The sequence below is a fragment of the Lissotriton vulgaris genome, chromosome 6, assembly GCF_964263255.1.
Source record: "Lissotriton vulgaris chromosome 6, aLisVul1.2, whole genome shotgun sequence".
In the NCBI taxonomy this organism is placed as follows: Eukaryota; Metazoa; Chordata; class Amphibia; order Caudata; family Salamandridae; genus Lissotriton; species Lissotriton vulgaris.
The window spans coordinates 1588201658-1588225950 of record NC_141694.1 but is presented as its reverse complement, the minus strand read 5'-3'; the positions used below and the strand labels follow the sequence as shown (position 1 = coordinate 1588225950).

The 24293-nt window shown below is 43.2% G+C and overlaps 1 protein-coding gene across 3 annotated transcripts in view; it reads right to left on the bottom strand.

The window, feature by feature from the left end:
- FSHR (follicle stimulating hormone receptor) overlaps window positions 1–24293 on the bottom strand; it is a 1773743-nt gene that overhangs the window by 120517 nt on the left and 1628933 nt on the right. The gene's annotated exons all lie outside the window — the stretch shown is intronic.

Below are 24293 nucleotides of genomic sequence, written 5' to 3'. Positions count from 1 at the left end.
AAACATCCTTATATAATATTTATAGAGTTCATAAAAATATTTTAATAATCCTGTGCACAATTCAAAATGCAGATCCAAGAAAAAACATACTTTAACAGCATAAATGCACTCAGAAATATAGTTTTAAAAAGATTCAATTGATTCTGCACTGTGTTACCACTTTTGAGCTTAGATCTTAAGTATTACTTAACATGGCCAGCCCTGTCCCTGTCCTTTGGTCGGACCATTTTCTGATTAGGTTTCAGATTTTGGGTACTAGTAAATCATCCTGTGCAACGTCGAGTCATCCTAGGCAGACTGGTCGGGCATATCATCGGGTGACCCCAGAAAGTTTGGCCCAGGCCTGCTTGGATCATCCCTGTCCTCTATCAGGAGACCGAGAGAGGGATCTCGATTTGCTGCAAGGGTGGCTAGTGGAGCGATTAGACGAATTAGCTCCTGAGATTGTTCCCCGGAAAACCTCTAGACGGACCTCTGCTCCTTGGTATACGGAGGCTTTGGCTCTGTCACGGCGCAATTGTAAGGTAGCAGAGAGGCTCTGGCGCCAGCAGTATGATACTGGGGCCAAGGCTGCCTATTGGGCGGCCATCAAGGCCTATCATGCAGACATTCTGATCGAAAAGAAGAATTATTTCTCTGCGAGAATTGAGACTGCTTCAAGTTCCTGCAGGGAAATTTTCACTATTGTGAAGGAGTTTATAACTCCTAACGCAAATGTGTTGCATCATGAGTTCTCAGAGCCGTGGGTGATCTCGCTAGCTAGCTTTTTCACCGCCAAGATCAAGCAGATTCAGGACTCTTTCTCTTCCTTGGGCCTGAGCGATGTCACCATCCCTGGGGACCAATTGAAATTGACAGCTGGAGCTGGACTCTTTCTCTCGGAGTTTCCATCCCTCTCTGACTCCGCTTCTCAGGATTTCCTGATCAAGCTTAAGTCAGGTTCACCTTCAGACCCTTGCCCTGCTAAATTTCTGGCTAGGGTGGCGGATGTTTTGAACCCGCTGATTAATCCCATCCTTAACCTGTCACTGACTAGTGGTGTGGTTCCCGCGGTTTGAAAGCAGGCGATGGTTGTCCCACTCCTTAAAAAGTCGGGTCTAGACCCCGAGCTACATGCCAATTATAGGCCGATTTCCCTCCTGCCTGCTCTCGCAAAGATAGTAGAGAAGCATGTGCACACTGTGCTCTCTACTTTCCTTGAAACCCATAGCTTGCTGCACTCCACCCAGTCTGGCTTCCGGTCCAACCTAAGCACCGAGACGGCGCTATTGGAGGTCAATGAGGCCATCAAGGAAGTGCTGGATGCAGGAGGAAGAGCCATGTTGGTAATGTTAGACCTGTCGGCGGCTTTCAACACCATCCCTCATGAGGATCTCCTTAGCAGGCTCCATGAGATCGGTCTGAGAGGGACGGTATAGAGTTGGTTTCGATCTTATTTGGCTGGTCGCCGGCAGGTGGTCTGGGCCCCTCCATACTCAGCCGAAGTACCGCCCCTGGAGGTTGGAGTCCCGCAGGGCTCGGTGCTGAGCCCAACTATCTTTAACATCTTTATGACCCCTCTGGCGGTGCTGGCAGAGTCTTTCGGGGCTCAGATCGTGTCATACGCCGATGACACCAAGCTCCTTTTCACTTGTGGGAAGGGGGCTGAGTTTGACGGAGAGAGCATCCGTGGGTGTCTTGGGGCTGTTTTCGAATGGTTTCAGCGAAACAGCCTCAAGTGCAACCCAGAAAAAATCGGAGGTGCTCTTCTTCGGGTGTCAGTCTGACCCGAGCTGGCAGGATTGGTGGCCGATGAACATGTTCCCTCCCGCGTCATCTTCTCTGATTGCCAAGAACTTGGGGGTCAAGATTGACAAAGGCTTGACGCTTAAGTCCCAGATCCTTGGATTGGCCGGCACTTGTTATGGCCTCCTTAAAATGTTACGTAAGTTCCTTCCCCTGCTCCCGCTGGTGCATAGGAAGGCTACGGTCCAGGCCCTTATTGGCTCAAGGCTGGACTATTCAAATGTCTTATATTTGGGTTTGGCCGAATACCTACTCCAAAGACTTCAAGTGGTCCAAAACTCGGCGGCACGGGCCATTTGTGGCCTACATCGCCGAGCGAGAGCCTCAGACCTTTTACACTCCCTACACTGGCTGCCTATTCAGAAGCGGATTGTTTTTAAAGCATTTACGCTGGCGCATAAGGCACTCCATGCTGTGGGAGCTGAATATATCCAGAAACAACTTGCTTTCTACAAACCAACTAGATCCTTAAGATCGGAATCTCTCTGTCTTGCCGTTGTACCTGCTGTCAGGAAAGCAAGGGTGGGGGACGCTCCTTTAAACGTTTGGCGCCCCAGCTATGGAATACCCTTCCTTTGTCGCTCCGCAGTACATCTAACTTGCTGGCCTTCAGAAAGGGTCTGAAGACGTGGCTTTATGGACAGTAATTTGCTCGCTCTTTTTCTCCTTTGTGCCTGCCCTCTGCAGTTTGTTGTGGGTTAGAAAGTGGTGGGACACTCCTTGGAGCAGCCGAGCGCTATATAAGACACCCATAACATAACATATACTTAACACATTCATAGTGCATGTTTAATTTAATAAATTGAATGATGAAAAGGGAAAAATAATGTATTTTATGAAGAGAATAATGGATATGGGTAGCCTTTTAATACAAACACACTTATAATGTGCAAGTGAATTTGCGGCAACAAATGGCATTCGAGTTAACGGTGGGCATTAAAATTTCACTCTACCGATAGAGTTTGTGGAGTTTTGCCACTCTGCGCTCCACTTCGTGCATAGAGATCGGCAACAACTCACCTAACTGTCACACAGCAGAGATTATGGCCCCCCCACAACATCCTGCTCCAACATTTGTCAATAATTTTAACCAGTTCTTGTGATTAGGTAGGTTTGGTTTGTTTTGAGCACTTTTGGCAGGACTTGCAATTGATTTGGGCTCTTTTAAGGTGGGTTGAGCTTGTTTTGAGTTTCAAGTCCGTCAAGCTTACAGTGCAGAGCAGGTAGCCCCAGTGCCGAGGTCAGGAATGCCCAAGTAATGTGGACCCCCTGTGCAAAGGGTAACAAAGAGAAATTGGTGGAGCATCGGGCAGAACTCAGAAGGAGCTGAGCTTGGAGGTGGATGCAGTGGGCTGGAAGGAGTGTGTGTAAGTGGTGTTTGTCGGTATATCACTGTAACTAAGGATGTAGCTAAAATGGAGGACTTGGAGCTAGCAGATAGCCAGGTCTGCAAATAGACACCATTGCCATTTTAATAACCTGTAATACAATACCATCTCTTTTTTCACCCGTACAAGTCTAAAGGTTGTTACAAACGACACACTTCCTGCAGCCATATAACTTTACATGAGCATGCAGTATCAATTACCGAAATGAAAGGCACTGCAGGGAAGATTTGGTAACTGCCATAAGGTGGGTTTTCATCACTGCTGGTAAATAATAGAATGCATGGACTAAACAGGAACAGTGTTTGTGTGTGAGCCTATGTGTAATCATGAATGGAGAGGAGACAGGAAGGGTGCTAGATCATGGTCAACAGATGTGACACCCCATTTCACTGACATCCATAATATGGTGCTTCTCAATATGACAAAGAAGAAAAAGAGAGAGAGAATGAAAACTTGTCATCTTCCTTTGACTATATACACCAAACAACAAGAGCGAGTACCCTATTTATCTATCAAGAGTTCCTAAAGAGTCTCTGATTCTCAGCAAAATGGGGGAATCCTAAGGGTTTATTTTAAAAAACCCTCCCCCTCCAACTTATTTGTTGACATGCTTTATCACTGGGTTCTCTCCCTGGAAGCTGAGTACCTCCAAGGTGTCCTTCAAAGTGTCCTTTAAAGACAGATTACAGCGGAGCTGCTTTTTTTAAGTGACGTGAAATAGTCTAAGTGATTTAAAATTGACTCAAGGTCATCTACCTTGAAAGCTAGTTTAATAATGTGTTTAACTGCTGACCAGCTTATGCTCTCTCCTTAAAGCATAGTAAGATTGACTTTCACCCAATTAGCATATTTAATGTAATAATATTTAATTTACTTGTATTTTCCTAGTTAAATGGTACTACATGTACCCGGGGCCTGAATTTGGTAAATGACAGAACTGGATAACTAAATCATATTGTATGATTATATTTGTTGCTTTGCTCTAGAAAAATTGCTGTGGGCTATCAGAAAAATGATAACAATAAAGAAACGCTTGTTACTTTGGACTTATTTATCAATTTCGGAAATATATCCAAACAAAAGGACTTAGCTATCCAGCTCTCTCCTTCACCCAAATCATGTACCTTGTCTCAATGGGTTAGGGGTTTCCCATTTTTAGACATCTGGATCTAATTGCATATTACTCATTTAACTCATTATAAAGAGGCCATCAGACAAGCCAAAGCCTCACACTATGACACGAGGATACTAGAATCATCCAACTCAGCCAGGGAATCCTTCTTAATTGTAAAGGAGCTGCTCAAAGTCCCCAACACCCCCCCCCCTCCACCACCCCCAAAGTTGATCGAAGTAATGAACTAGCTAATTACTTTAACGACAAAATCACCCGTATCCTGGCCTCCCTCCCACCCCCCGGCCCCCCTAGTCACATGGAAAGCCGTTCATCCCTTGACCAGGCCGAAAGCAACCTGCGCCCCACACTGCCGACATTACGGCCAGTAACTTGCCTAGAGGTAGAACGAACCTTGACGAAAATGAAAAGCGGATCACCTCTAGACCCAGCACGATCAGGTTCCTCAAAACCGTAGCCTCAGTCATCGTGCCCACTGTCACGGAACTTATTAACAGCTCGCTCGCCCACGGATCTGTCCCCGACAGCTGGAAGAGCGCTGTGGTGAAGGCACTTCTAAAAAAAACCCAGCTAGACCCAGCAGACATGTCTAATTACCGACCAATATCACTCCTCCCTGGCATCAGCAAAGTAGCAGAGAAATTGGTAAACGTACAATTATCTCAGTTCTTTGAGACCAACAAAGTACTCAGGCAATCCCAAACGGGATTCCGCCCGGGCCATGGCACAGACACCGCACTCCTTGCCGTCATTGAAGAAGCAAGGCGCATACTGGATTCAGGAGGATCAGTGGCAGTGATCCTCCTGGATCTAAGCGCAGCCTTCGACACAGTCAACCACCGTGTCCTTCTACATAGACTGGCAGATGCAGGACTTACCGGGACGGCACTCAGTTGGATTGAATCCTTTCTTACAGGGCGAACGTTCCAAGTGTGGGACGACAATCAACACTCATCCACCCTTCCACTCACAAGCGGTGTCCCTCAGGGCTCCTCCCTGAGCCCGACGCTTTTTAATGCATATATGGCCCCCCTTGAGGACGTGGTGACACCATTTAATATAAAAATGGTAAGCTACGCGGACGACACTCAGCTGGTCGTCTCCTTGTCCCAACTGATCGACCACCCAGAAAACCTGACCAACTGTCTTATAGAAATTCACAACTGGATGAATAATTCATCATTAAAACTCAATGGGTCAAAGACGGAGGTGATGCTCCTAGGGAAACAATGGACGACCATCCCTCCCGCACTCTGGCCCGACGTGTTCGGGGAAATCCCCCCCCCAAAGCGTGAAATTAAGACACTCGGTGTGTGGCTTGAACCAGAGCTGTCTATGAAGACACAAGCAGCTAAAACCTCGGGCACCTGCTTCGGGCTCCTACGCACGACCCGCAAGATCCTCCCCTTACTGCCACCTACTTCCAGGAAACTGCTCATCCAGGGACTAGTACTGTCTCGCCTGGACTACAGTAACTTGGTCTACCTGGGAGCCCCTGAGGCCACCCTGACAAAGCTCCAGCGGACACAGAACGCGGCGGCACGCCTACTCACCATCCTCCCCTCCAGAATGTCCGCCAAGCCGGCCCTCAAAGCTCTACACTGGCTCCCTGTGCGCCACAGGGTGCAATTCAAAGTGATGTGCATGACACACAAGCGTATCAACGTATCTGGCCCGGCGATCCTCAGCAAAATGATCACCCCCTACACAGCAACCAGATCCCTACGATCCCAGAACGAGAACCTGGCCAACGTTCCTAGATTCAAAAGGACTCGCACAGGAGGACGACAATTCTACATTCAAGCAGCTGCTGGATGGAATGCTCTTCCACGTTCCCTCAGACTTCAACCTAATTACCTGGCATTTCGCAAGAAACTAAAGACACACCTATTCCCTAAATAGAGTCCCTCTATAAGTGTCTCTCCTCCCTCCCTCCCCCTCAACAGGATCACTAATTTTATAGCGCGGGGATGCCCTTGGGTCACCAGGCGCTTTAGAAATCGTTATTAAATTAAATTAAATTAAACTTGGATGGACCACTCCTGGGACATATTACCCATTTTAACCGCTCAAATGTGCCCAAGGCCTGTACATTAAATGCCAGTAGTGGGCAGCAACTATTGTTCAACCACCTTAAGAAGCCTTTTAAACCATGTCTCAGGCCTGCCATTGCAGCCTGTGTGTGCACCATTTCAGACTGTCAAAGTACACTTTTTTGTAGGCATGAATCTTCCTTTCTTATACATACAAGTCACCCTAGGAGAGGCCCTAAACAGCTCGTAGGGCAGAGTGCAGTGTATTCAAAAAGATGGAATTAACTTTTACATGTGCTGGTAGTGAAAACCTTTTAAAGTTATTTTTCACTACTACAAAGTCTACCTCTCCATTGGATGGCTTTGGTTTACCGTATGACATTTAATTAGTAGTAACGTTTGATTGGTAGCAGGTAGGAAAATCGAGTTTGGTGTCTAAAGAATAGTAATTTAAACCCCCTTTAATGATGAAGTTGGATTTTAAGTCACTATTCTGACAATGCAACTTTTAGAAAGTTGGCATTTTCTTGTCCTAACCATTTAGTGCCTGAAGGTTGTATCCTTGGTCACATGACTAGGTGTAGCTAGCAGTTGGTCTTTGTGTAATGCTCCCAGACAGTGAGACAAAGGGGGGATAGGTGTTGGCAGGATGGGCCATCTCTGATTTGACAGACAGATCTGTCACCTACCAAACTTGCAAATCGCAAAGACTCTGCCTGTGTACACTCACACAGTGTTTGACACTAGTCTTTTATGCCATCAGATCAGCTGGGTCTGGGGAAGAGAGAAGAGAACTTTTGGAACCTCTGAGAGTGGAATCCTTTAGAAACTTCTCCTACTTCAAAGCTGGCACCTAGGATAAATAGAGGACTCTCAGACCCAGCTCTTCAGTACACCTCCAGAACTGTGGAAGACTGAGAAGGACTGCTATACTGCTCTGCTGCAAGAAGGACTGCTACTCTGCTGTCTTGCTACCCTGTTCCCCTGCTCTCTGAATGAAAAAGTCTGGACCTCCATCTGGATGGATAAGGATCCAACCATCTTGAACCCAGCACCAGGATTCTGTCTGGTGTGAGTCTTGCCCTCTCAAGTGGTGCCGCGTTAGGCCTGGACCCTTGGACCTGGGCCTGAAGATAACCTGCCAGACCAGCTGTGGTCCAAGCGGAACCATTGGAGAGCAACACATCGCCTCGCATCAGAACCACTGGCGTTCAACATATCCCTGATGCAGGACCTCACAGTTCTTTTGAACTGCCCTGCATAACACATACTTCACATCGCAGCCTCACAGCTGCTATGAGCTGCTAATCCACAACGCAATCTTTATGCAGGAACTTACATTGCAGCCCCGCCGCTACTCACATCCACCACTTCGTGGCGCATCCGCGACGTGGGATCTCACAACTCTCTGCAACCAGGTTTTAAGGTACTTGTTCAGTGGGCATACATTGTTTCCTGTATGTGGCCCGCGCTCCAGCATGGTCAGCCTGAACATGTGACTTTACCCTGGTCCGGCACAATCAGATAACCGCAGTTGGTACGTTGATCTTTTAAACACACTATTTTTCACTTGAATCTTTAAAATGGCATAATTCCTTTTCTATTGATTACATTTTTGTCTCAAATCATTTATAAGATGTTGCTCTATTTTTCTAAATTGGTGTGGGATTTTTCTTGTGTTGTGTTTTCATTTTATTTTTGCTTGAAGTGCTGCATACATACTTTACACATTGCCTCTAAGTTAAACCTGCCTGCTTTGTGCTGAGCTACCAAGGGTTGAGCACAGGTTAATTTCGGGTTTGCGTGTGGCTTCCCCATGACAAGGATTGTGGCTGCTGTTTGAGTTGGGTTTTACCCCATGAACTAGTAACCCAATTTCTTACATGTTGTAAATCGGTTCAGCTCATTTAGTAGGCCCAGAATTTTTGCTTCCAGATCACCCGGCTTGGACCTTTATTTTGGGTGAGTCTCCCTACATAAGACTCACTCTCAGTAATTGCATGGTAAATTGGACTGCAAGTGTTAACCGCCAATGTCTACCTTTCAAGATAAGGCCACATTGATGCAACTAGAGTAAGGGGAACTGGGCTGATTACATGTGAACACCTGTGCACATGCATGTGGGCACAGGCTACATCTGCACAGGACAGACTACAGTCATACGTAACCTGGTGGCTGCACACAAGCAACCTGCCTGTGGCAGTTTTAAACTGCACATTTGATCTGCCAAAATACCCCTAATGATAGGCCTTAACCTACCTTCAAATAATATTTTCATCAATATGTAGGCCTTGTTGCCCATAATGGCAGATATATAAATGTAGGACATGTAGAAATGTATGTTAAACATATCCTTACAGTGAAATATCCCCGAAATGATATTTACATTATCAAGGCTGGCTAAATTCTGATTGGTTGCAGCTAGAAAAAGTACTTCCTACACACTTTTGAATTGAAATGTAAAGTCCTCTTTAACTGTGGAGTTGGATTTTTTATTTTTTATTTATAAATGCCACTTTTAGAAATGTTTAAAGACGACAAATGGTTCTGCCAAGTCCCACAATACTTAGCCAAGAATTGTGAGCAAATTTTGAACAATCAACATCTTTATCAAAGTATCACTAAATTATCTCTTTTTAAGAGTAGGGAGTGTCTTAATAATTAAGACTAGCAATTAACATCACCTGGAACTGGATGTAGCCACTAAAATGATGAATTATTTTGCAAAAATTAGTAAATAGCAAAATTAAATGACTACCAACAAACACAAGAGGCAATCTCTAGTTTGGTATATTCATTGTCAATCAACCAACATTACTTTCAATCAAGCAATTTCCTTTACTTATTTGCTTTTTAATATAAAAAAATATACATTTACATGGTGCGAATATATACATCACAGTGTTTATATGCAAAATACATGAAGCAACAAAATCATATTACATCAAATGTCCAGATTAAAAAGTTCATAATATCTGATTATCCTAGTTATCTATTTTAGGATAAGTGACACAGGACATTAGACCTTGCCTTTGTGGACTTTAAAGTTGTATACCCTGGTTCTGAGGGACACTGGGCAACCCAATTATATTTAAAACTTTTAGAAAGTTGGCATTATTCTGCCCAACGTTTCAGGTAGTTTCGAGCTTCCTGGGTTGGTGATGGGTCTCCCACTGAGTAATGCATATTGGAGCCAGAAAGTGCACAAAACAGCCTGGGTGTAGAGAGGAGTAGGTCTTCCTGACAGAACAGGTGGGGAAGTGCTGGGCCCTGCCCTGTTTACACTTCAAAGGGGCCTTCCCCAGCAAACACAAATATACCTGACACCAGCCTTTTGTTTTCTTAGTCAGTCAAGCCGGACACAGGGAGCACCAGTAGCCAGGCGAAGGAGGAAGGTGGCGCAGGAGCCAGTCAAACCAGCTCCCCACAAAGAGCATCCTTTTTGGTACCAGATGCCGGCTGAAACAGCTCCGGGAGGCTGGAGCTCACCACCAGGAGAAAATCTAGCCCAGGAGCATCGAAATCATCCCAATGGGGCAGGAGATATTCATCATCAACGTCTTCACTGCGGCGGCTATTCCGCCGCAGTGCTAAGTGGGTGGGGCGGCCGCGCGGCGGCTGCATGCTGGTGACGGAACCGCTCCGTCATCAGCCGCGGTTGGGCTGTGCTCATGACGGAGCGGTTCCGTCATGGCCCCGCCCGCTCAATAGAACGCGCGCGCAGGCGCGAAATCAGCGGCGCGCAGGCGCGGCGGCCGGGCCATGATGGAACTGCTCCGTCATCAGCACAGCGCCACCGCAGCTGATGACCTAGCGGTTCCGTCATCAGCATAGAAAGGGTTAAAGATTTTGACCAGCAAGTGCTCCCCAGGCGTGGAGCTGGCTAGGACAGCAGGGGGGTGGGCTCCTTAAGCTGCCCTCACAGTCACTTGCACCTGCATTTCCAATGGGCTAAGGGAAAAAGGATTTGAAGTTAAAAAAAAAGAGGCATAAAAGAGAAAAGGAAGAAATGTGGATTTCCAGAGCAGTTGGAGTGCTGCTACCATAATATTCACCGCTCCTTGGAGGGAGTGCAACATTATTCTGTGCAAGGTGCAATGTGCATATGTTGTGTTCTATTTGTGGTGGCCCATGAAGGCAGGGGCACCACCAAAGTAAATTTCAAGTACTGTGGGGATGCAGTGAGTGTAGTAGTCCCCCTAAGAATCATTTAAAACTTAACCCTACTCCCAGTTCAAAGGATGCATGATTTAGGGAGACGATTTCACTATTTTCAAGCTTTCCTAAAGATGTAATTTGCGTTCTACAGACTGGGAGTCTGGGGACCTCTAGTGATTGGTTCTATGGCTGTAGTTTATGTGGCCTAAAAGTGTATAAGAAAGAATCAGACATGTTATGTTCATTTTAAATGTTTTATAGATAGTAAACTGCTAATAGTGGTTTTGACCAATATTGCAATGCTTTATTGACAGTAATTACTGCATTTTAACATCATCAGTGGTTACAATAATATAATTGTTGTTGATAACGTGGATTATTGTTTTTTTTTTAGTGTGGTGACTCTTGACAAAGCCAATAGGCTTGTCTTATAATTTAACATAGTGAGCCTTGACAAAACCAACAGGCTTGCACTCTGCTATTGTTGTGATGACCCTTAACAAAGCTGATAGGACTGTTTTATTTTTACATGACACCACATTATGTTGTGATGTTCCATATGGTATTGATGGGGGTATTGTGATTTTAGGGGGGCATAACCCATTGGGGGTCAAACATAATTTCAGAATCTCACCAAAGGTAATTTCATCTGTTTGAGGCATATATATTTGTAAATAAATGTATAGTATTTAGTGTTGTATGTCTGATAAATTTACTTTTGCTTTTTCAAAGAAAAAGCCCTGACTGGACATTTATTTATTTAGGATTTTTTTTGTGTACGAGCGAATGGGGATTACTAGCCCCTTCCACCTTTCCAGAGTAGACCATATACCACTCTGCCTTACACCCCTGGGAGAGTAGTGTGCTACAATGGGGTGCTTGGAAATTGTGGTCCTATTAGTTGCACAGGCCTCACATTCTTCAAACTAATACAGGCTTCACATTCTTCAAACTAATAACCCAATTTCTTACAGATATGAACTGTAATGGATGGTGGTAGGGAAGAACAAGAAAGGAACCACTAAGTTAACAATTCTTGAAAGGCTTGTTAATGCACTAGACATTAGGAGAAAAGGTTAATGAAAATACATTTCTCTTGAACACTTACTCAGCTGCTGATTACGGATTTGGCGGTCCGATGGACCGCCAAACCTGCTGTGGTGGTGCGGCTACTGATGCACCAAGGGTCTGACCGCCATATTCCGAGCTGGGTAGTCAGACGCTGCTACTCCCAGGGATCCATGATCACTGGTGGTATTGCAGCAGTCTGAGGCCTGCAATATGCTGCTGGTGCCCCAGCGGCAGCGGCAAGCATATTATGAGTTTCCTCACAGCAACAGTTTTCACAGCGGTGAGCCCGCCATGAAAAGTGTGGCGGAGAAGAAAGAAAGGGGGCACTACAAAGCCTCCTGTTGCCTCAGGTGGTGCATGTATTGTGCCCCCTGTATGCATGCACTGCCTGTTCCTGCACGGCATTAACTTAACAGTCCATGCTGTGCAGGAATGTGCTGTTGCGCCACCTAAGGCTCAGATATGAGCCTTTAAAAGCCACCACTGTGGGCCTGCCTCCGCAGGACCGCCTGACCTGTAGTGCAGTCGGAAAACGGTGGGAGGCCAGACTATAGGACTGGGGTTCTTGGAGTGGGGTGCTGGCATGACGGCTGCTCCAAGACCGCCAAAGTCATAATCAGGCCATCAGTAACATTTATTGGAATCAAACAATGGACTCACCATTGAAAGTTTGAGACAAAAAAAGGAGGAAGTCTAAACAGCTGCAATGACAATGGGTAGGGTGTCTGTTAGACCTCTCATCCTCAGAGCAGTCTTTCCCCAAATCTTTTGTTTTGGACCTCCACCTTTTGCTGTACTTTGTTGTTGGCCATTAGGACTCTGAGCACTTTATGAAATCAGTGCGAAAGTGCATTTGCTTCTTCCCTAAACAAGTGCGTGATTGATGTATACATGATTGACATATTTAGTTTGTTTGTGAATCCATTGTAAAGTTGTATACAATATACTCGGGCCTGTAATTTCAATGCTACTAGTGGACATACAGCACTGATTGTCCCACCCCCACCAGTAGCCTTTCAAACCTGTCTCAGGCTTGCCACTGCAGTGTCTGTGAGTGCAATTTACTGCCACTTTGACTTTGCATTCATAACTAATTGCCAAGCCTTAAACTCATGTTTTATTACATATAATTCAACCTTAAGGTAGTCACTAGGTAGTCTAGTTGTCATTCATGCACCATTGTGGCAATGGAGGGACTTGAGAGGTCCAGCTTAGTAGGATGTCTGTGTGAGGCCTCATGCCTGAAATACTCTATTTCTTCCCCCACTGCATGACTCTGGCCTTAGCTTAAGAATTTGTCTGAGTGCTGGGGGAACCCCCATGCCAGTTGTGTGGTATCCTGAAGCTGTGCCCAATCTCTAAAGGATACAAATCAAAGGGATGGAAAAGACAAAATGACTTTTCTTCCCAGCCTCGTCCTGCAGTGTAGCAGCATCTAGTTGTGGACTGTCCTTGTAAGACCACTTATCTCAAGGTGCATTACTGCTCTATGATCTGCTAAAAGTTTGGAACTCTAAAACAGAAATATTGATCAAAAAGTGTGGTTGATGGAGGGCTCTTGGAGAAGCTAAAGGGCAAGGTTAAGCTGAAGGATAGATATGAAAATAGCTTGGATCAGAAAATTGCAACCCTGAAATCCCATGTGCCACCTGTATGGGATGACATGCAATCATGTGAGTCCTTTAGAGACTGTGCAATAACTTCAGTTGTCATTTATCAGAAGAAATCGACAATTTAGGCAATGTTGCAAGAGTTGTGCAGATCAGTATTTGAAGTTCTGTCACAGTCAGAGTGGGAGGAAACCAAGACCCTTTGTTTTGCTTTCATAGTGAAAACAATTTTAAAAAATGATCTTGTATTTCATTTAGTTGTTGATAATGTATTGAGGATTACAACCAGGTCAGGAACATAGGGCCCTGGGCAGTGGGTGAAAGTTAAATGTATATCAGCCAGAAGATGGATCTGGCCTTCAGAAATAGTAAGATTCCAAAGGTGAAAAGAGTAGGCGCAGACTGTCACAATAGAGATTCTGTGATGAAACCGAGGATTTAAATGTTTTCCCTACCACAGTTTGGATGACTGGACATAAAAGCAACAAGTGTGGGATACCACTGTCAACAGGGGCAGGATCAGCTCCATTTTGTTGTGTGATACTACGGGTGGGCCACCCCATGCTGTGTGGAAGATAGTATCTGGTGCTGCAGTGTCATTGCACCAACAGTTAATTAATGAAAACATATATTAGGCTGAGAAAACCTAAACAAAACAAATGCCACTTATTTCGGTAAAGGAGAGATCACCCATTTATTTCAATAGGAGACAAATCTGATTGTCATGTGGGAGGAGAGGTTACTTGTAGTATAAAGTTGCTTGGGTCATTAACTTTAAAATAAGTATTGGGAGAAAGTGCTATGACATTCTGCATTTAGAATTCAGAAAAATATATGTTATAGGTTTTATGGTGACAATGACGTCTACATGCCTTAGATGAGTCGGATTAGAATAAATAATAATAATAATAGTAGCCTGATCATGTATTATTGGCACAACATTGACATTTTGTAGCACTATTGATAGCAGATGTTAATACACATCCACCTCAGAACGAGGAAAGGCCAACCTTGCCTCCCTTAAATTCACATTAATGGCTTGCAAGTCACATACATGTCAGCAGTGAGCACTCAAATGCCTGTACCATGTATTTTGATAAAGAACACAGAGAGATGTTAATGTACTGGAATGTGGGATGGTGCATCCATCTTACATCAATTGAGGTGGCCATTCTTTGTGGTAAATTATACCTACTGATGCTCTTCATAAATAAAGTGAATGATTTAGGACCACAACAGCCTAATTCAAGACCTCATATGCTTCCCAATGCCATAACATTTAAACCAAAAATCCATTGATACATGGTATGCAAGTTCGTATTATCTATAGGGCTGAAAGGGCTTCAGCCCCCCCCGCCCCGGCATGTGCCTCAGCCTGGGCCCTGCTGCAGCTCAAGCTGCTGTGGGCTCAGCTGTGCAATGTCTCAAGTCTTATCTCCAGCACACCTGAGTTTTTCACAGTTCTTAAAAGACCATTTACATAGTTACATTCCTTTGTAAATTGGTTACTGAGGTTTCGTTTTTTTGTTTCTGGTTCCAGTACCGCCTGGGCCCCCCACTATGCTTATTCCGTACATTTGCATTTTATATTTACTGCTGTAGTGTGAGAATGCATTTCATGAAAAGGAATATAAAGTAGGGTTTTAAAAGAAAAATCCCACTCATGTGTTGTTTAAAGAGCCTGCAGGGACCTCATCTTGACGCTAAATAGGGTTATAAATAGGAAAGTATGCATTCATTTGTAATGTGGCTTTTCTGTCTTTGTTCCATTTAATTATCAGTCATGGATCATTCAGGCAGCCCTAGAACACAATTAAAAGTGTTTTCTATTTAAATTTGCTGCTCGAAGTATGCACAGATAAGTGCTGAAAAAACGGCTTAAGGTGTTTCTTTTTGTACCATTTGGGACATCAAAATAATGAACTCTAAACCCTAATCATAAGACTGTTGCAGGATCAGAACATTATTTATTTCCTCCACCCTCAATCCCTTACTAATGCCATAATAGCAATAGTTTAACTTATATCTGAAACCCTATGCCGCCGTCGATAACATGCTGAGTTACTTCAAGTGTCTTTGAATGCACTCTGCATTCAGACAACTCACTCCTCATTCTCACCCTTCACTTTCCATCTCACCCTACACTCACAGCTATCACAATGCACTTACACTGATCACCATGAACTCACACCATTCACCCGCTCACCCTGCACGCACAATGCACTGGTGCTGTTCACCCTGTACCTTACCCTGCATTCACATGAGCACACTACTCACCCTGCACTCATGTGCAACTTCACTCACCTGTCCCCCTCACTGCTCAAGCTGCAATCTCACTCAAACAAGCCCATCACTAACCATGCATTCATTCTTCCCACTCTGCACTTACATCAGCACCCAAATTCATATGGTCACCTCACTCGCCCTGCAGTGTCGCATCGCTCAGTTTGCACTCACATGGGCACTCCAGGGCACACAGCACAGAGGGTTAATGTGCCCTGCTACAAAGAACGTGCACAATGCAGATCACAGAACTGAGTGTGAGTAAACTATGACTATGCTGTAAAAAAATTAAATGTTTGTCAGAAAGGTGCTATAGAGAGATGAGATGCATTGTTGGTGAGTGGTAGTGAAAAAAAGACTGTTGCACCCTGTGCGACCAGTGCTAGGGCCAGCCCTGGCTGGGAGTCAGTGGCAGCTCTTCCGCATGTCGCCCCACTGACAGGAGCAGCAAAGAAAGGTAACAATCAAATTATAATAACAGAATGTTATTATCATTTAATTTTTTCCTCCCCCCTGCTCTTCATGCAGGCTGCATTACAGCCTGCATGGAGAACAAGCTCACCTCTACAGCCCCTGGCTGAGCGCCGTGTCGCTGTGCTCAGACCAATCACAACGCTCCATTAGAGTGTTGTGATTTGCTTAGGGAAGGGAGCCTGGCTCCCTGCTTCCTGTTTCGACCTGGAGTCAGAAACAGGCGTGCTGGAGAGAAGACGCAGGATCTGGTGGCAGCAGGAGCCCCCCCTGCACATACCCTCCCACCTGTGAGCCATGCCACCCACCCCTGCTAGGAGTGTTAGCTCCCCCCCCTGAAGTTCATGTCTAGTTGCTCCGTTGATGCTATGCCACATTTCTCTCTATTGCTAGAGCCAGGTTAAAAAAGATAATAGCCAGTAGCAGGGAATCTGTCTGACTGTCACAGAAATGCCCGCAAACTTGATTGGCATTGCTACGTAAATAGCATAGAACTAAGTAATGGTCTCCGTGTAAGGCTGGCAGCGACATTCGTCTTTAGGGATGCTGGACCTGACTATCATTAGGCCTAACCTGCTACTTTCTTTCAATCATTTAAAAATAGGAACGTTCTTTAACTGTAACTTCTGCTTGTCCATCTTATTTGCAGTTGTAGTTACATTTGAGCTCAATTGCATATCAAAATTGTTGCCTTCTTTTTGCATTATTTGTATCCACTCTGAGCTGTATGTAGTTTTGCCTACGGGTGTTAATAAGTAAATAGTTTTTATAGATTTTATAGAAATGTGTCCTTTAAACCCTGAGCAACTTTCAGACTATTGTCATAACTAATAAGATGATGGCTAATATGAAGCATTCTGAAGGGTACAATATACTAGATTAACCAAATCACGTTTACGTTGTTATAAAAAATTCGTGGTACTATCATTTGATTGATTTAGATCCTTTGGTACACTCAACATAGTGTTCAGCAGACAAATCATCTAAAGCCATTTGAAAGCCAATGACAAGTTGAGTTACACTTAATAATCAGTTGATGTTCACTTTGAAAGGCGTACAGTCAAACACACAAATATGATAGGAAAAATGCTTGCATCAAGTCTAACCCGTGGCCATCGCTCAGAGTAGCATTCCAACCCATCATTCCTGTGCTCACCATGCCACCTCAGTTTGGATCCAGCCATATGCAAATGAGTCTTGACCCTGCCCCAATAGGAACAGTCCAGCCCTAATTTGAAGGTGAACTGGAACAGTTTACACTGACTTAAACACACAAAATATGAATTATTGAACAACATTAGCCACTGGCACCTGCTCAGGGTATCTTTCCTACTAATTGTTTATTTGCCCACTCTGCATGTAGGATATCATACATGTCTTCCCGGTGCTCAAAGACGATCCTGAATACTGGATAAGGGTAATGCAGAAGAAAGAGGTATGATGCCTTTACTCATAAATAAGGTATATGCTATTTCAAAAGTCAAGCTTTCATATTGGCTTACCCCATGTATACAAATGCCAGGTAGGGATACATTCATCCCTAAAATAAGACTTATTTATTTTATTTTAAATGGAGACTATACTATTTCGCATCCATTTAATTGTTCTTCCATCTGCATCATGATTTCTATGCACTAAATACTGTTGTAAATAAGACAACTATACACTACCAAAAACGGTGCATTTTGATGGGATCCTAGCCTGCTGATATCTATTCAGCAAATTCATAGCTATTACCTGAGGCAAGCGTCATTACAGTTTCAACCCACCTATAACTATGACTTCTTCCCCTAACGACTGCTTGTGAACATCACAGAGTCCTGTTGTAGAACTGAATGTTCACCTAGCTCAACAAATGTACTGGATGTGAAAAAGTGGATTATTTTGTGGGTTGGGCAATCATCCATACCAAGGGATAATAACACTTACTTGTCAAGGTGAACCCCAAAGTCACTAAACTAAATGTAGCTCAGCCCTCTGGTAGCTATGGCACAGAGCAGACAGGCTTAACTTAGGGGATGTATAAAGTAATTATGAAGTATCCAAACAGTAATAACACCTCAAATCCAAACAATAAAAATCCCAAACTAAAATGGAAAAATGGAGTAGGTTTTAATTAAAAGCAGGACTCCAAAACAACAGAAATCTAGAAATGAGGACCAGAGAGAAGAATTTTAAAGACATACATGAAAAAGAGTGCCTAAGCAACAATGATAGGTTATGGAAACGGTAGGCTGGGACCTAGGTGCAATTTTAGGCTGACTGTGATGGAGTGGGTATCAGATAAACCACTTCCTTGTACAAGGTACTAAAATGAACAGGTCCAGTCGTTAAGGGCTCCTCTCAGGCTACAAACAGCAGGCCCAGTACTCTTCTGATCTTCCACAGGATCAGAAAGTGTTAAAAAGTCTCTCTCTTTTGCAGGTTTTTTTGCGACGGGATGGAAAGTTCTGCCTAATCCTAGGGTGCTACATCATGACTGCACAACGTTCTGGGGCATTTCAACATGGCAGCTTGAAGTGGTTTTTGAAAAGACCTTCACTGAGAGCCTCATACCCATCTCTTAACTGACACTGATCCCTTCCAGCCAAAACTCTAAAGGGAGACCCTCCTGTGTTTTGCTAGAGAGGTCCGGCAGTCCTCCTTTGATTCTGTCAGAGTGAGCCATCTCAGGCCAGGGATAGTGTGAATAGATATTTATCACATGCATAATCCCTCCCCCATCCCTTGCATTCTCAAGAACAATTCCAAAAACTGTCAAATGGCTCTATTGTGTGGGGAGTCATTTGATCCTGCTGCCAACCCATATAGTCATTCACTTGGCTCAGTAGGGGAGCGTAAGGCATGACATTTCATTATGGTCTAAGCCAAGGAAATATGAGAACCCTGCAGGTGCCTTAAGGTGCACAGGTATCACAGAAGTGACTTTGGCTCTGCACTCAGAGTTTCTTTTTATTTTTGGAAAGATACCGGACCTGTATCTCTAGGCCTAAGTAGAGCGAAACCATGCTGCTATCGAACAGATTTCACCTAATATGTGTAATTCAATAAAGCATACAGACTTTGTAGCAGTGAAATAATTCTGAGAGAAACCGTTTTCTTTCAAACATAGCTCAAGAAATCCCAAGGAGAGGATCAACAGATTTTTAAGAGGTTAAAATCATTTTTTAAATCGTATGATACTACTAATAAATAAGTCATATTAAGGCTAAAATCTCCTATCAACTTCCTATATGCTAATATTTGTACCCTCAAATCTAGACATTAACTGAAATCAACTTCAACAGGACATAACATGGTGAAGCGTTATCATGAAAAATAATTCGATCTACCTGAGAGTGCCCTTCCCCTCAAATAATATTGCTTAATTAGTGATAAGAAAGTCGGAAGACATTTTATTGAGTTAAGTATCATAACTCAAAACCATTCACAGCTGTCAAAAGTCTTCAAATGCACTTGCGTACAGTACGGATAGAGTAGATACAAGGGACATATTTGTAACAACTGAGGGACTGATTATGATGTTGGTGGGACAGCCACCATCAGGCCGTCAGTGGCGCTCCCATCGACAGGCAGCCCATTGGTCCAACCGCCGCATTACAATGCAGGTGACTGGATAGAAACCATTGAGGGGAAGGTCGCCGACATGATCCCATCAGGGCGCCAGTCAGACTTTTATCCATAGAATGACTGCAGTGCCGAGAAAGGCACTGATGTCAAAATTACTATGTCGATTTCCACCAGCTTTCTCATGGCAGTTCGACCGCTATGAAAAGGCTGTCGGAAAAACACTTTGGGGGCCCCAAATAGGTCCCACGTCCCTAATGGGCCACTGCAAAGTGGCCAGAGGGCACATGTAGTGCTCCCACGCACATCCATGCACCGTGTGCCATGCACTAACACTGTGGCTTATGCTGTGGCCCTTTTTGTGGCATGCAGCATAAGCCACATTGTTAAAGAGTACTTTCCTGACCGCCTCCATGGCGGTCAAATCATAATTGGGCGGATAGACCACCATCTGCCTGTTGGGTGGTCCCCAGAGCGCTGTGATGGCGGGCGGCAGTCTGACCGTCCGGCATTGTAATGATGCCGGTAGTTCTGATGATTAAACTGCATAAATCTTAAATCTTTAATTGAGCATGCTACACATAATACTGTAATTAATACTATCAATAAACTAGTAGCATTTTTTTATTAAATATTAAGGTGAACAAAGCCGCCTGATAATATCAACTTATATTATTAATATATATTTTACCTTTCACTATTACTAAAAATGCACTATATAGGGCAAATTGACAAAGACATGCATACATTTACGCTAACAAATTTACATTAAGTGTGAGTGCATATTCACAAATGTCTTGAAATTTCCAGCACCCCCAGGAATCTGCATGGAAAGCTGCAGGCTTAGGTTTCCATCCGTATTCCTGGAAAGGTCATGTGACACACTCATCACAGTCATATTCCTGCCATGCAGCGTTCTCCAAGAAGGGATACTGTGTGCAACTGCACCCTTTGTTTCCACTGCTCGAAAAATATTTTTCCTATGAATAATAAATTACCTTTCGCTTCACAACCAACAAATCTGGTGGTGATCCATTCCCCTTTCCACCTTGGAAAGGGTTTTACACCAGCCCTTGACTTGAGAGAAGCGTGTGAATGCTTCATAAGTGTATTTATTTGTGGGGGTTCATAAACATCCAAGGCTACCCATACATTGGAATACCCTCAAATACCCACATTCTCTGTCCCTTGAGTGTGATGAAGGGATCGATTCTGCATTTGTGGCTGAAAATCCCACACCCATAAATGGGTTTATACCTGCTTAGAACCCCTTAGTGAATTCCCACTAGGCATAAAATGGTAACTTCAGACATAAACCTACATATACTACTCTGTTTACCTTTGTAAATAGGGTCGATGCCATTTAACATGTACACAACTCTTGATTCTGATCTCTTTGATAATTCAAAACAAAAATGGCCCCATCTTTGCATGCCAGTATGCTTTATACATTAACAATTTACAATCTAGTTGACTCTTCTCTTGACAGCAGCTTTCACATATTCAGCCTCCATATAATATACCAGCTGGTGTTCTGCTTCTAATGAAAACGCAATGCTTCCCATGTGTGTCCTGCTCTCTTTGTAGTAAACCTGTTCTTGGCAATCAATCCTGTAAATTGCTGCATTAATCACAGAGAAGAAGGCACTGTTTCAATTTTAAAACAACACATCTGCTTTTTCTACTTTTCTATACTTGTAGTAATGTTCCTGTCTACCAGGCAGAACACCTTGATGTTATTCTTCTGATTGCTTTCCAATGATTTAGCAAAGCTGCTTCCTTTTGGTAACCCTCTATTACAAACGGCTTTTAATTTCTGCATGATGACCTAACAATGAACATTGCTGTACTTATTTCCACTCCTGGAATTTAGCGACCTGAACACTGTAAACACTACTATCAGCTTTTGTCAAATTAGAAAGTCAAATGTTAAAGTAAATTGATCTATTTATCCCTTTGTGCTCTGGATAGATTGGTATAGAACATGGTAATTAGCCATTCCCTGCACCCAGTACAGGTGACCTGGTTATCTGGCAGACTATCACCGACAAAAATATTGGAATACAAATCATTAACAAAAAAATATTTGGGACACAAATATAAACTTCAAATATATTGTATGTAAAGTACAAAAATATTGACTACATAAATACAGAAGACGAGAATGTTGTCATAATTTAGGTAACTATATGGTATTTTAAATATCAAACATTATATATGTTGACTATATATAGTCATGGCATGGGGAGGGAGCAGCATTTTGCTGGTGAAAGTTCCTCTGGGAGATGATTGCCGCCAGTTGCTATGTTTCCCGTGGCGAAAAGCGGCGGTCTCAAAATCTGGCAATGCCGGGGCATAATCGCGTGCTCGGACAGGTCACTGAACCAGAGTCCATGTATTGAGACTGCCTGCTTGGGTATATGCTGTGGGAACCCGAAGGATAACGAACATGCGTGGGGACTACAACTACCAGCTAGCATAGCGCACTGCAACGGAGGTGGCAAGAGCAGGGCCTCCAATTGGATTAACCAAGTTCCAATGGGAATATAACTGGCAATGAGAAAGGCAAATGCCGAAACGTGTCTGCCAGGTGTTTTATTAACTTTGCGTCCATGAGCTGGTGGCAATAAATCCTTTCCTGGAGAAACCTTTATGCATGTGTCGGACCCGTTCTTTCTTGAGGAGGCGGGACTGGTGGAGCGCTTCAAGGTAAGGAAAGAGGAGCCGACCCAAGGTTGCAGTGAGCAATTTAGTTTTTATTCAGTGAAGCTCGCCCTGCCATCATAACGTTTCGGCCTTCACAGAGGCCTTGGTCACATGACGCAAATGAGGGAGGGGGACTTTTTAAAGTGCTAGTGCAATTGATAGAAGGGATGCAATTGGCCAATCACAAACTGGACTTGTCAGCCACAGACAGAGGACTCAATAACCACATAAATGTACAATATGTCTCTTTTTGCAACACATCAAATAATATGCATAAAATGTAAAAAACGCACTTGAATCTTCTCATGAATGAGGACTTAAATTATCTAAAATGTAGATAAAATCGTCTGTTACCAAAAAGAATAAGAGAACTAAATGGCATAAAATACACACACATATTAAAAGCTCGTAAATTATCAAATATTAAAAAACGACTTCAGTAATGTGCAAAATACGCCAGTGCTAGTGCAACAACAAATATCTGACATCACATGACATGCTATCAAATAAGTTTAGTAACATGTAACCTAGAATAGGCGACATTGTGCAAATATGCAAGTGGCTTGACTGTTTTTAACAAAATATATATATGAGCTTTATACAATTATTTAAAAGATTTTAAAAATGTAATCAACAAGCAAGTTTGAGAGGTATCTCGAGAATTGTTTGAACACTTGTTAAACTCCCCGCGGTTAAATCCCACATGCATTACATATAATAGGGAAGGGAATTTTTCACATGATTTTTTAAAGGTTATAATAACAGTGCTGAAAACAATCAACTGAGCAGAGAAAGGAAAAAAACTGTGAGGAAATAGGGGATGACCCTTATACTGCCATATTGCCAATCCCACATGGTTACAAACTCATAGTAAAAAATGAGTGTGGTTGTTATGAGTCATTTAAAATATGGCACTTGCCAAACCCTAAGGAAAGAGTAGGGGGGTCATGTCCACGAAACACAGCCACAGTGAACAGTATGGCAGCAAACAGGGGTGCAAGATTTCGTTTAGATCGCAAGATCATTAATTCATTTACTTGAATTTAATTCAATTGACTGATATTTCAAGACAGAACATGAAATTCATGTGTTAAAACAGATATTATTATTTGATGAAATGCAGTGTGAAATGATTTAATGTGTGTAAATTCATGATGGAATAAAAAAATCATTTGTTGAAATGGGTATTATTATCTAATGAAATGCAGTAAGAAGTGATTTAATCTATGTAATTGATACATTGCAGTGACGGACAAAACGTATAATGGTGGAAGGCTTCGGTGTCGGCTCCAATCCTTGTTTGGTCATAATTGCCAGGAGTGATCACAGGAGACGCACACGGGTGACCAAGGTGCGGCTGTACTGAAACGCGTCGGGCGTTTGTTTGTCATTTTGTGTGAATAAATCACACACTTTACGGGCTCCAGTCGGCTTTCTTTCAGAAAAGGAAAAATATATATATATATATATATATATATATATATATATATATATATATATATATATATATATATATATATATATATATATATATATATATATATATATATATATATATATATATATATATACCAGGAAGCGTGGGCGTGGGAAGGGCATTTGAAAGTAGATGTGGATATCAGGAATATGGCACCTGGTGACTCAAATGCCCAGGAAACCAACACCATTATCAACTTAACTGTCATTAACCTCACTGGCCTATCGTATTGTCCTGAGTCCAATTTTAACTATACTCAGACTAGAGCAGACAAATATAGGTTTATTCGGAAACCTAAACTTAAAAAGTTTCATTACCAACGTAACAAACAGGGAGACCCACTCTCTTTGGATATGCCCATGAAAGAATCAGAGATCTCAGAGCTTATGGCATCAGATTATGGACTGTTACATGATTGACATGCCTCCGAACGGGGGGACATACCCACATCCAATGTGAGTGTCAATCAAATTGATTCAGTCAATCCTAGTTCACAACAGTCTCAATTGCATGGAACTGATGTCAAACGTTTCACTCCCTTCAAAACTAAATCAAAATTTGTTCCTATCATGGCCAGCGATTCTATTGATGTTTTTAATGAGAAAATTGTAG